The sequence below is a fragment of the Cyprinodon tularosa genome, unplaced genomic scaffold (assembly GCF_016077235.1).
Source record: "Cyprinodon tularosa strain WSP-4 unplaced genomic scaffold, ASM1607723v1 ctg17, whole genome shotgun sequence".
NCBI lineage: Eukaryota > Metazoa > Chordata > Actinopteri > Cyprinodontiformes > Cyprinodontidae > Cyprinodon > Cyprinodon tularosa.
Genome location: NW_024038531.1, coordinates 3,271,244 through 3,285,836, shown reverse-complemented (window position 1 = coordinate 3,285,836; position 14,593 = coordinate 3,271,244). Strand labels below are relative to the sequence as shown.

General features: G+C 35.6%; 1 protein-coding gene across 2 annotated transcripts in view; it reads left to right on the top strand.

The window, feature by feature from the left end:
* syt1a (synaptotagmin Ia) overlaps positions 1-14,593 on the top strand; it is a 251,779-nt gene that overhangs the window by 71,818 nt on the left and 165,368 nt on the right. The window lies entirely within an intron of this gene.

The following is a 14,593-nucleotide window of genomic DNA, read 5'->3' as shown; positions in this document are numbered from 1 at the left end:
ATTTATAGATATACAGCACTTTTTAGAATTTTAACATTTTTAATAGATTCTGAAAACCATTACAATAAAATCGATACTAGTTTGTGGATGTAACATTCAAGAACCTGGGGGAAAAAAGATAAAAGGATATTTAAATTCTGATATTTAACAGGTGAATGTAATACATGTCTGAGTAATGACCATTTAAGAATACATTTACCTAATTTAAAACACCTGAACATGTTTTTTTTTTTTTTTTTTTACTTCCACCAAATAGTGTCTGTTGTTGGCTGTTTGCACCAAGGCATCTGAACACATTCTTCATTCTGTTGAATCCTAATGCATCCATAATCACTAAAATGAGTAAAAGAAAAAAACATTTTGTAATAGTAATGCTGCATCTTTTTTCTAGCGTTATATAATTATTTGAAGTGCCCCCGAAAACGATTTGCATCATTACCTCCCAAATAGGGTAGTGTTTAATGGTGCTGGTGAAAGATGATTTCAGTTTGTTTTTGCTCAGTTAATGCACAAGAGTGAAAATAACCCATATTACAGTAAGCACCGGTACAGATCATTTTAACCCACTAAGCCAAACTGAGCCCTCAGAGCAGTAATATTAACATTAACTAAAACAATAACAATGACAAGTTATTAGCCTCGACAAAATAGAGAATCCTAATGTGTTTGTGGATCAATTTTAAGTTCAACTTTTTTTTTATGCCTTATATAACTGAGCTTAAAAATTAGGTTAAAGTAATTTACATTTTCTGAAAAAAAAAACAAAAAAAAAACTAAGGAATCAGATGTTACAATGTTTACATCACTTCAAGTGATGTAAACAATGTAACATTTTACAAGTGATTCACTTGTAAATTTATTGCATATTCTCAGTGATGGGACTAACGGCGTTGAAAATAACGGCGTTACTAATGCCGTTACCTTGTTTTAGTAACGAGTAATCTAACTAATTACTTTGACTGTAACTATAACGCAGTTACCATTGCAGACACCCCGTTACTGCGCGTTACTCAGGTCGCACAATGAACCTTTTTTCATGATAGGACTCGTGCGCAGCTGCGTGAAGCTGACACACCACCCACGTCAAAAAACTCTGCAAATAGACTGAATGGTTAGTGCAACGTTAGTGCAGATTTGTGCAGAAAAAAATATTGTTTGTGCTACTTTTGTTTAAGAGATATTAAAGATTATTTTTTAGGTCATCAAGAGGTGCGCGCCTTGTCATGAGAGAGGGGAGGATGAGAATGGCTGATGAATAGTGAGATTCCGTCTGTCAGTTGGGTAGGTGGGTGTTTCTGCTGGCGGGTGTTAACGTACAGCACACACAGAGAGATGGAGAGTGAGGATGAATCCAGCAGCAAAACAGCGTTTTCCACATGGAAATACCGGTGTTACGTAGAGCTGCGTTTCCCCATCACATAACGGTTTCCTCTGCATCTCCACACAGCGCAGGCGGCAAGAGTCACTGCGCAAGCGACAGGAAACGCGCATGCTCGCTAAAGGCGCGCAACAGTCGCCCTGTGCTCGCGCCACAGGAGAACTATGGAGAGCGTGAACGATCAAATGAACCTGACAACATCCAGAAATGATAGCCTATATGGAGAAAGGGAGAAATCTGGATGGATGGATGGATGGATGGATGGATGGATGGATACTCTGCCTTCTCAACCTACTGTATTTTTTATTTTAAACATTATTTGATGGCCTTTGTGGCAGGGATGGAGATCCATATTTTATGTCACACACAGAGTATAGATCTAGATAGATAGATGGATAGATAGATAGATGTTGCAGTATCTATAACAACCCAAACACACAGGATTTCAGAATTAGACATCCCCATTTATTAATTTCATATACTCACCGGATCTGAATGTCCTTTTATAAAACTTTACATCGCGTTCCCCCCTGATGTCATTTACGTTGAGTTGCAATAAATGCTAAACTGTCTGCAGGTTCTTGTCTTTGTCGTCCGCTCTATTCAGCTGGCTTTGGAAACACACGGCGAGAAGGTGGGGGCTGGCTGGTGAGGTTTACGGGGGCGAGAAACGCAAAAGTAACGCAATAGTTACTTTTACTAGTAACTAGTTACTTTTATTGTCGAGTAACTCAGTTAGTAACTCAGTTACTTTTTGGGAGAAGTAATTAGTAACTATAACTAGTTACTTTTTCAAAGTAACGTGCCCAACACTGCATATTCTGCAGCATTCTCCTTCCTTACATAAAGACAGTTGTTCATATTTCAAGCTCCTTCTATCTAGTTTTTACATACAATATTGAAAATCATTTCAATAAAACAAAAAAAACAAAAACTGATGGTTTCACCATGCTTTGCAAAAATAAATACTGAAACCCACTCCTGATTTGTTGGGATGCAGAATAAAGCGATCTAGACGCTATCAGTGATGGATTCTGGTACTTTGGGCTCTCTTATGTGTTGAGTATGCTTATTGTGGCATTACTGAGATAAAGGAGTTTGCTTAATAAGTTATTTTCTGACTTTGAAGTCTTAATCCAATTTTCTTTTAAATATCTTCAATTAGTCTCCATTCTCCATGGCTACAGACAGAAGTAATAATATGCCCTTGATTCTATTCATTATAAGGATAAATTAATCAAAGGAAATATTTCTGACTTAACAGAAAACTTTTCAAATGTGCTGATATAACCAACTACCTTGGGGATATTTAGAAGTGAAACAGCAATTTCTCTTTTGCTGCTGATGATCCTTAAATCTGTCTTGGTTGTCAACAGTGATTGATACAGTTTGCACTTCCCACCTCCACTCAGCTGTTTTCTACTGTTTACACCTCATAGCTTATCACACTTCCAGAGATGTTTCAGGCTACTTCCATTAGCAGACTAATTAATCATCATTCATGCTTTATGATAAGGTTGAACTCTTTGCTAGAGGAAAGTAACAGTCCATAGTGTTGTGAAAAATGCTTGGTCTCAAGTGAGAATTCAGTTTCAGAGTTTGAAGATGTGGTCCGACAAATCATCAGTGACTGATTTGAGTCCAACTGACCACCCCCTAGATCACGGTACAATGTCGCAATACAGTAAAGACATACTCAGTGGTGAGGCAAAAGTTATATTAATATGCTCACATAGAAATGTAGAAATCGACATCAGTACATGGCATATTTCCATACGATACTTTTAGCTGTATAAATATACATTTTTGTACGTCTGTCATACCAACAGAGCCAAGGTCCTTCATTGTGGACCTATCCCCTTTTTTATTTTGCCCTCTGGGGTGTTTTTCCTCCTCTAAATTCTTTTGTATTAAATTAACCACTTAAGTTATTGAAATAGGATTCAGATAAATATCTTTAATGGTGGAATTATATTTAACGTCAGGGTTATCCAATAAGGCTTTCAAAAATATGTCAAGACAGAAACGTAACTAAACTATATACTATTGCTTCACTGCTAATGTTTATTTTTTGTGTTTAATAATCTTAGAAAAAGTCCAATAAGTCAAATTGGATGGAAGGTAAATGTTAGATATTCTTTTCCATTCTGTTGTTTTCAAGAACATGGTGGACCTCTGTCAGCCACATTCTCTTTCAGCGATTATCTCATCATTGTCAGTGCAAAATTAAGCTTTGTGTTCAACTATGTTTCCTTTTCAGGGGGAGCAGAGAGAATTATTTCCCCCCATTTCAATCTCACTTAGCTGCTGTTTCATTTCCTGCCTTGTTCATTAAATCAAATCGTAGCCTGTCATCTGATAATACTGCAGTGACATCAGGCCTGGGTAAAATTTGCTTGAATTAAAAATAGCTTGAATTATTTCATTTGGAAATGAAAAATGATTTTTAATTGATATGCATTTTCTGAAAGTTGATCAAAAAAAACTATTTTTATCCACACCAAAAAATGTTTCAGTTAACGCTTTAAATAATACAATGGAAAGCACTCCTAAAAAAATTTGAACTTTTGCTGACATAAGGCCACTTAAGTTTCAATGTTTTTATAGTATTCTTAGCCTAGTAAACTAGCCCCACCCACCAATGGCCAAAATCATTTTTGCCTGCTAGTTTGGTCTAGCCTCGATCAATGCCCTAGGCCTTGAACTGAAGGGCCAATCACAACGCAGAGAATTTTTGGATGCAAAGCGGGCGGGGTTTTGAGGCCGTGATTCTGTGTGACGCACTGTGTGAGAAAGCACAACATTTGAACAGTTCTCTTTGACTCAGCTTTGGAATCAGTTTTGGAAGGATTAGACTTGGGGTTTTCGTTGAAACTTGAGCAGGAAGAGGCTCTACGCTCATTCATTTTTAAGAAGGACGTATTCGCCGTTTTACCGACAGGTTGTTTGTTTACACTTCCCCATCAACTTTGTCGCTACATGCCATTAGACAGAAACATTACCCTGTCATTACTACATCACAGTCAGTTGTGCTCATTGGTCAGAGCGTTGGCCAATAGGCACAGACATGGTTTGGAAAACTACGGGTTGTTCTCATCAACAGTCTTCCGATGTCTCATTCATTGGGTCCAGACTAAATTACACATTTAATCTCAAATTTAGTCTGGTTTATTGGGAAGTTTGTTACAAATTAGCAGCAGATAAGAAAAGCTGCTTCTCAGTGTTTGGTTTTGGGTATGCTGGGTAGATTGGAGCCTGAAAACCTGAAAAATGTGGGTTGTCTGTAACAAGTCTGTAACGTATTTTGCTTCTAAGACACTAAGTTAGATACAGGAAGCCAATGTAAGGACTATGTAAGGAGTATGCAGGCAGCGACATTGTAAATCAATTGCAGCCGCCAGATTCGACTTTCTAGGTAGAGTTTGGAAGATACCGTTATTATTTTGATGTTAGCAATCGGTTCTACTAAAGCTAAAAGTATGAATTTATTTTGAGATCCTCCTGAGACATTAGTAAGGAAGCCAAAAGCAGTTCTACTTGACTTTTTTTTTTTTCCCTTAGCCTTTTCGAGATAATGACATAACCATCTCGTTATCACGAGAAAACCGTTATTGATTTCTTGCGATAATGAGATGATTGAGTATTGAATGAGGCTGGCTGACAGCCCTGGATTGCCAGTCCATCCATGCCTGCGGTGCTAGTAGTTTTGCAGTCGCGGTACCGCGTGTGAGCAAATAATCAGTATTTTGATTTTCTTTTTCTTTTCCCTCATTGTCAGGTCGTGGTGGATGATTGGATTGCATGGAATACAGTAGAAACAAATCTGACTGTTTTTTATTAAAAATCTTTAATCTGGACTGATTTTGGGGGTTAATGCATACTATACCCGTTACAGGCGTAACGCCGAGGCTGTTCAGAATACACCCGATGACAGAACATTGCCGCCGAAAGCATAGGTCTAATTGCTTATGAATCAGAAGTGGAAGCAAATCATCAAACCAACAATGTCGTCTCATTACCTAAAAGTTAAAAGCAGGATTATTTGCAGAATGACACATAGGCTATCATGACTTACACTTAAAAATCCTCTACCGCTGTTATGGTATTTAACAATGTAATCAGTTTTAACACACACCAATCATCTGAGTATGATGAGAAACGGCTTTCGTTGTCTTCAGATAATGACAAAATGAACTTGTTTTCTAAAGAAAACCACCGTGAAAAAGTATTGGAGGGACACGACTGCTCTCCGCTTCCGTACATTTGTCATTTAATCCCGGAGATGTTCTAAAGGTGAAAAATATTTCGCTTCATATTTCGAAAAATATTTCACTTCATGTGCACATTTTTGAATGTTTAAAAAAGGTAGTGTGGAATAAAAATTGAGCACTGAGAGTAAGAAGAAAATCTTTAATTTCTTTGCAAAGGAGAATCACAGAACAAGCTGAACACAGCTCCCAATGTGATTCTGAAGCATTCAGAATCACACCCCTCCATTTACTGTAAGAAGAACCCACACGCATACACACACATGAACATTGAATCTTCCCAAGGGTAACACTTCATCAAAAGACATAAATATACTTTTGGATAAACATTTCCAGACAACTGTTTTCCGTATACACCAGAGACAGGACATGAGGATCTTAAACACAATAAGGACCTGTTTATCTATGTTTCCCCCTTATCTAACGCAGGGAGGAAACTCCTTTTCAAACCTCCTTCCTTTCACTACATCTCAGCATAAAGAATGGAACAAAGTCTCTAACTAATCACCCCTATTCAATAAGAAAAACCTGGCACACTTTAATATTTAACCTTACTAACATTCAAGGAAAAACCACAAATCACAGTAGATTGAGCTTTAAAAATGTAAAGCGAAATCATTTAGTCCAACAGAAAACGGTTTACCATAGAAATATAGCACCTTTCACTGTTACCAAAATCGCAGCATGCTTCACAGAAATAAAGAAATAAACCAAAAACACAACCACACTACTATTACAGTCTACTTAAAAGCTTGTTTATGTATAAATGTCCTTAGAGTCAGTGTAGGTCATGCAGCACACAGACAGCAGGAACAAGTTCCAGAGCTTTGGAGACAGCGATTTTTAATATGAGTCTGAGGAACCTCAAGCAACCTCTGATCAGCTTATTTTAAAGTCTGAGGAGCAGCACGGCATCAATAAGCTTTTAATATATTCGAGAGCTTGACTATGTAGTGCCCTGAATGTTGGGATAGAAATTTTAAAATGTATCCATTGTACAGGGAGCCAGTGCAAGAAGAGTAGAACAAGGATAATGTGCTTTCTACTATTGGTCCTTATTCTGAAATGACTGAATCCAGTTTAAAGCTGATAAAGCTGATTCACGCAGAATGAGGCTGAAAGGATGAGGCAAAAGCACAAACAACAAACAACCATTTCTAATTCCTGTTTTTACAAGAGCGTTATATCGAAATCCACACATTTATGTTGTAATCTTGTAGAAATGTTGTGTTAAATTGCCCTTTATTTTAATTTGAGATAAGCAGTAAAAAGGACCCTATGTTCTTACCCTAAATACTGCCTTTGTCAACTTTGAATGGATCTAGATTATTCTTTAAGGACAAATAGTCTAAAATGACTCTGCAACGCTCTCCAGCTCTTAACAAAATCATAGCTCACAAAAAATAAACAAATAAAAGGCTTGGCAATGCTGCTTGTGATACTCTTCCTATATAACACCATCTACTGGATTCCTTTCAACATAATATATTTCCAGAATCAGTCACCTACAGTTGGACCTGATGGGAACCATCTATAGAATTTGAATTTATCTTGCAATGCATGTAAAGCTGACTCACAGTGTGCAGTGACCATGAGGTAGGAGTTTTCTCCGTCCTTACAACTGTATGATCCTCACATAGTGAGCATATTGTCCCCCCTAGATAAGCTTAAGAGAAGACAACACATGAGGAGGATGATCTGCTATGTTCCAAATGGCCACAGGGATGCCATTTCCCACAGAGCTCCAATTCCCCTGGCTCTGCAGTGCCAGTCTGTCCTTTGTGAGCCAAAGTGACTTAGACACATTGCGGTCACCATGGGCTGGAGGAGATATGACAAATACAAAAGACAGACCCTGTTTGCTTCACCCCATGAGAGAAGAACGTGCAGCTCATTGATACGACAGGAGCCCAGCTGTCGAAGACTCTTCTGGTCTCCTTTAAGAGCTGTCAGGATTTCCACTTAAGCTTTATATCTTTGGTCATAAAGGGCCTCATACATAAGAAAATGTATATTATTGAAGTTTTATTTGAAAAAACAAAAAAAATTACTGTCTTCATGAGAACATAGAGTCCTACTTAGATAATCTGATGGCTTAAAAATGTACAGTAAAAAAATATTAAAACTTTCTGAAATGTTTTTTCTTAAATCTTTCTATAAACAATCGCTTTATAAAAGGGTAACTATAATTCTGTTATAGATTGGATGAAATATTCCAGGATAATTCTGTGCTTCAGGAGCTTCTATACCTCATACGTCAGTATTAATTAAATTTGACTGAACCCAGAAAAAAAAACCCTCAAATAAACAGATTAACCTCTAAACTAAATAACAAAGCTGCTACAGAGGCTTGCATGTGTTTTAAACAGACAGCATTGTTCTGAACTTGAAGTCGTGTCTTCCTGTTTGGATCATCTGCCACAATTCTCCAAGCGTCTGTTTCAATGTCACAGAAATGAATTGGTGTGCGTTTTTGGACTTGCGATGTGCTTGCTCAGACCCCCCAGAGTGTTGAAACATAACTTCTCAGCATTCACCTTCTGAGTTTTTCCTCCACTTTCTTTTCAAGTGCAGACAGCAGCAGAAAGGTGACAGCTTGGCTATGTGCTACAAACTCCTGGTGTGTTTTAAATTGAAAACCAGACAAATTTTTTAACACCTTCAGTTTCCCTTCCAGAATGCAGTATATTCATACTGACCAATCTATACCCAAACCTAGCACTATGGTTCTTATTTAGAGCTGTTTTCTGCCTTAAACCAGTAAAGCTAATGAGTAGGTAAATCCTTTTAGATTTGCAGATTTTTTTATGATATTAACCCAAAGCAACATCTGCTTTATTGCTTTTTTTTCTCTCACAGGCACAAAAGAAAAGTAGTTTTCTTTGAGAATTATATTCTTTGAATTAATTCTCAGCAGAAGGTAAATCATGCTCAAAGGCAGTGAACCTTAAAACACCATTCCTGGAATTCATCAAATAACACATTTAGTAGCAGGACACACATATTAAACATGCCATTAGATAGAAACATTACCCTTTTAAAGCTAATATAAAAACATTTAAAAGCTATTTTATTCCCAAACTAAAATCCATTCTGAGTCATATTTTCATTCGTCTGAAGATTATTGACCATAAGTTTTTAACCTATAATTTAGCATCACTAATGGTAATGGGTTGTATGTCTTCACTATGTTATCTTTATACGAGGGGGGAAACTCTGTTGGTTAACCCTTTAAAGCCTGATCCAAGAATAAAACAAAACAGAAAATTACTTTTTTTTTTGGGTTTGAAGTCCTTGTTTGGCCTTTTAACAAAATATGTAAAAAGAAAAAACAGAAATACATTTTGGATATTAATAAGTTATTATTTATTTTGTGTAGTCTTCTGCCCTCTGTTATCAGGTATATCTGATTGTGTACAATAGGATTTTGAGCAAAGTTTTTATCATTAAATTATGCAAAAGGTGTCAGACCCAAAACATTTCAGAAACCGTATGTATCAAATATGATACATTTGGCATTATAGGGTTAAAATTACCATAATAGAAGTCAGGAAGATGATTACACACAGGTTTATTCATGCTCATCTTAACTACTGGTTACTATTTCTGTAAAAAGTGTATCAAAATATCATCAACCTTCACCAAAATGATTGTGGCATGAAATAAAAATATTCTTATATACAGAGCATTGAGTATAAGTTGGCTCTTTTAGGAGCCAAAATTGCTCTATTGTCAAAGCTGTTTATCTTTATCTGCCTTATTTTTACAGGTTGTATTCCTGCAAAGCTCATTTACAACTGCTGATTAGGAAATGAGACATTCAACCATATTTTAAGTACTGTAAATCTATTTCTACTTTTTTCTTCTACAATTTAGAATGTTAAATCATCAGGAAATATTTTCCATGGATACCTTATATTAACTTAGATCGTCACATAACCGCCATTTATCAACAATTCTGAAGTTTGAAGCTTTCTAAGACTGTAGCTGGTTTTCCTTTTTTTTGTACAAACTCAAGGCATTTATTCAGTCACAGATGTGTAGATTATTTTATCATTATTTCATAACTGCCGATTAATGATTTATTTTAACACCTTAGTAAGGATGAGCAAAAAAAAAACAAGAATATTCCTAACATTGATTTTTAGAATAAAGTCTTTTATCTTAAAACTAAAGGCCAATGTGTAGATTTATGATGTATCCTTCAGCCTTATGTGACATTTAACTAAAGATATTTACTGCTAAACCTAATGGTTAGCTCCTTAAGGTTGATTTATGCATGAACCCTTGGCCCAGCATCCAAGAATCAGGATATCCACACAACACATCCAGAAAAAATGCGTAACTATATGGACAGCTCTGCAGTGAATAAACATGGTGGATGGGCCACAGCTCCTTAAGGTGAGGGTTTGCCAATATAACCATATAAAGGCATCATTTAGCCCATTAATGTCACTACGATCAGCAGATTATAAAAATCTCTACTACATCATGTAATGTGGTGTTGCAAGCCTGCATTTTGTGTTGTACACACTTCTGGAGCCAGCTAGATTATTGGGTAAAACAGGAAAAGCCACGTGAAGTATAAAACCTGCAAACGTTATGTCTGTGTGTCTTTTTTCCAGCATAAATCAACTTTAGGTCTCTGTATGTAGACATATTGTTTAAGTATATGAGTGGATGATATTTCAGAGCCTAAGATTCTTCTGTGGATATTTGGATCTTTTCCAGATTTAATACAGTATCTTTTAAATGTCTAATTTAAAGCTTAGAAGATCTTGTATTATGCTGTTTTATTAAGAAAGAGATCAAAACGTTAACTTAAGCAGACCAATAAAGTTAAAGAACAAACCACTGGACTTAGTTTCCAAGTTTGAAGATATTTCGGTTCCCATCCAGGAAGCTTTTTTAATTCAATTCAAAATTTTTGATGAGAAGCAAAATGTCTTCAAACTTGGAAACAGAGTCCAGTGGATTGTTCTACAACTTTTTTGGAATAACTATGACTTGGATGACTGAAAACCTTCAACAGCAAAGTTAAGCAGGGATTTAGCCTTTTCACTCTTCCACCTTCAAGGAGCTTTATATTGAACCTCTAACCGAATTACAGAAAATGGCTTGAGAGCAATTAAGTGCTGCTCATGTAGTAATGGGGAGACCTCAATGACTCCCCATTACTGAGGGGTGGACCTGTTCTTTCAGTTCCATTTGCATGTTTTCTAAGCCATAACAAGGCTTTTTTTTTGGCTACTCTATAAAGACATGTTGAATTGAAAAACCTTCCTGGATTAGAAGCAAAATTTCTTCAAACTGGGAAAAAAAAGTCCATTGGTTTGCTTTTTTTAAGAACTTTTTAACATATCACCATGGCTTATTGTGCTTTTTTTAAGTTAAGTTTTTTTATTTCCTAATGAGGAGCAAAGGGATTAAACTACTGTAATTGTGGTAAAATGTGTATTTAGCTAACTTAATCTGAATATTTAAACAAATCACAGGGATTAAGTCAATTATGCTGATTATATTTAAACAATGCATGATAAGGATTACTATAAGCTATGACCATGTTGAAATTTTGTTTTTCTAAGAAGTTTTTCTCTGATTGTATTAAACAAATATTTAAAAAGAAAGGAAAGGGCAACATGCATCTCCTTAAAGAAATCATATAAAACTTTTCGACGTAAACAGGATAACATAATCACATATGAAATTAATCCACCACAAAGACTGATTTAAAGTCCTTGTTTGCTAGTTGTCAGATCGACATACATTTAAAGTTTACCTATTCTTTTTCCTTTAAGGTTTCGTCTGCTGTTCCAGGAATATAAGCTCGTTTAAAAGTCCCTTTTTGCTCTTTTATTGATTTGTTAAAGATGCATAATTGCTTTAATATGATGGTGTTTCGCTAAATGCTGCTGCTGTTGGTTTTGGCTCTGGATTCTGAGGCAGTGATTTGCAGCCAGTGCCTTTGTTTCTAAGGAATCAATTATTTGCTAATCAAGAAATATAGATTAGCAGAGCACAAAACAGCATCCTTGTTGTGTAGAAATGGACACAGACACTGAATGGAAGGATGAATCAGAATAAAAACTAATCTTTAAATCAATTAACACTGTTTTGTTGCTCCAAGTTTTATTTTTTACAGAGAAAATTACAACTTAAAATCTTGTGGCTCACAGAATTGCAGAACCAGCTAAAAAAACAAACATTATTTCAAATATTTATGTTTGCACAATGCTTGATGATTGCTTTTGACTTAATAATTGGTATAGAAGCAGATTCAATTGGGTATTTGTTATTAAGTAAAAAAAACTTAAGTTTCCACACAGATTTTCAGTAAATGGCATAAACTTAGGCCAGTGCCCTCTTGACATGGGTTTGATTTCGTTTTGATTTATATTAGGTACACAATGTGGTGGTTTTGTTACCTGTCATTATTTTTCCTGCTAATCCAATAATCCATGATAAAATATATTAATTTCAGAATGTTTGTTTTTAAACAAAAGTAAATTTTCAGATCACCTTTTTATCAGTAGTTGCTCTACTCAACTGTCTGCCTTAATCCATCTCTTTCATGTTTAAAGAATAACTAAAAGTTTTCCTGGTTTTGCTTGAATAGTAATTGAGATGATGTGTTATTCTGCTCCACCCTGAGCTCAGCACATTTTTACTAATTCTGTTTACTTTGTGTGCAAACTGGTCATGTGCTCTGCGTCAAACTTGGTTTGTTTCTAAGCAACAAAACACCTCCTAAGACTGCTGTTATTTCTGAAAACTACGTCAAGATTTTCACACTTCCAAGAATAAGTCCTCTCCTCTCATGCTGCTTCATTAGATCCACAAGCATGAAAATAGCACTGCAGTGAAGCTGGAATGAATCAGTTTATGAATTTGGGTTAAAAAAAAGGACGTTTGCTTTTAAAAGAATGACGTTGATGTTTTACCCATGAAATAAATAAACTAAGTAGATGAACAGCTCAACAGCCGTCATATCAGATTTTAAAAGAATTGAAAGAACTTAGTAAAATTTCTTATTTTAATAACATAAATAGCTCTAAGTATACTGTACATAGCAGTTGTATAGTGATAGCAGTTTACAGTATGAATCTTTTATATACAGTGGATATAAATTGCAGATTTAAAAGCATAAATAATTAGACCCATGGAAGCAGTTGACCCTAATTTAGTGGTCAACATCAAAACATTTACTTTTAATCTTTTCAGAAGAAAGCATCAAACTGATTGCAGCACAATTGTTTTTAGTTCTGTTTGCATATTTTTGGTATATCTTACTATAAATGTTACGAAGCTTTGTTGAAAGCACCTGTTTTCTGTGAACCGCAGTAGCCTGATTAAAAGAACTGCTCCCCTGTTAAAGGCAAGCAAGAAGAGCCGGAGTCAATGGATGATTTCGGCCTTGGAGTCAAGCTTTTTCACAGGCTGGGAGCAGCTTTGATCATCGGGTCCAAGCTGAAGAGGTGCATTAAAGCTGCTGTAGAACCGCTTTCTTTTCTTATGCTAATATATGAGGCTTCATTTTGAGACTGAAGATGAAAAGTCTGACTTATTTGCATTTGTGCATTGTCAAAGCAGAGCGAAGAATCTCCTCAGATATACAAATGACCCGTTTTGAAGTTGAATGACACAAATAATGAAAAATAGCAAATATGATATTCCGTTGATAATTATGGACACCCTTCAAATTAATTAAAAGCTCTTCTTTAAATACAAATTGTGCTTTTCTTAAAAGATAATGATCAGTTTTTCTGACCATTGCCCCAGTGCTGGGAATGCTAAAATAATCCATGCATTCAATGATTGTTTATCAATCTATTTATCAATTTATTCATCAATAAATTTATCAATTTATTTGTGTATCAATATTATTAAATACTCAACTTAAAGGTGGTATTTTCCTATAGTTTTCAGAGTGTGATTTTGCTAATGCTATAAAATAAATCTTTTCCATTGCTTTTTTTTTTCTATATTACCAAAGGAACCATAATTGTGTAATACACTCGAACTAAATGTTAACTATCTTGCATGTTTTCAAAGTAACCTTTAGATTTGACAGATTGTTCCAAAGATTTAACACAGATCATTTAGTGTGCTTCTGACCTTTTCAGGAAATAAAAAAAAAATATATATATATAATATTACTGCATAGATTGTTCCCTGGAATCATTATGTTGCAAATAAGCACATTTTATTATAGAATGTCCCTATTTCTTGTAGGGTTTGATTACATGAAACCAAAGCCTGTGCGATGCAGCAGCATTACTTATAGAATGCTGAGCAAGGAAACTGGAGATAGGTCATTTCAGTGAGGTTTGTTTAGAACGCAGAAGGAATAGGTTCTAAATTCTCCTTATGAAACTTTAGAAAAGCAGGAAATATGAAACGCAGCTACTTTCTAGTATAAGATACTTGATGCTACTGTTTAATTTGTCTTTTTCTAACGAGGACAATACTTGGAGTCGGAGACAGCTGCAGTATTCTCATATGCTTCTGCAGTGACAAACACCCTATCCTCATTTAGCTGACTTAGTTTTTTTTGGTTGTTTCCAGTATGGAAAGATAAAAGCAGTTTATAAAGTACTTTTTGTAGAGACACTACATCCTCACAAATCATGGTTAATGTTTCCCAGTGATAAACCGGAGCAGCCTCATGTGACTTAATGGTAGTGTTGTAGCTGGTAAAGAGCACGTCCCTTACAGTATGTCATGTTTAATGTGAGCCTTTTGTGTAAGATTGTTATAAATCATCTCAAACTTTGATCTCTGTATCAGTTTCCCCTATGCATTTTATATATCATCTCTTTCATCCCTTTCTCCTGCTCAGACACAGAGTGAAAAGATCCTCTGACATGAGAGTATGAGTAAGAATAAGCTCAGCTAAGCTGGCACTAAGAGTACTGCCTCCAGTAGATGGATACGCCATTATGACAGT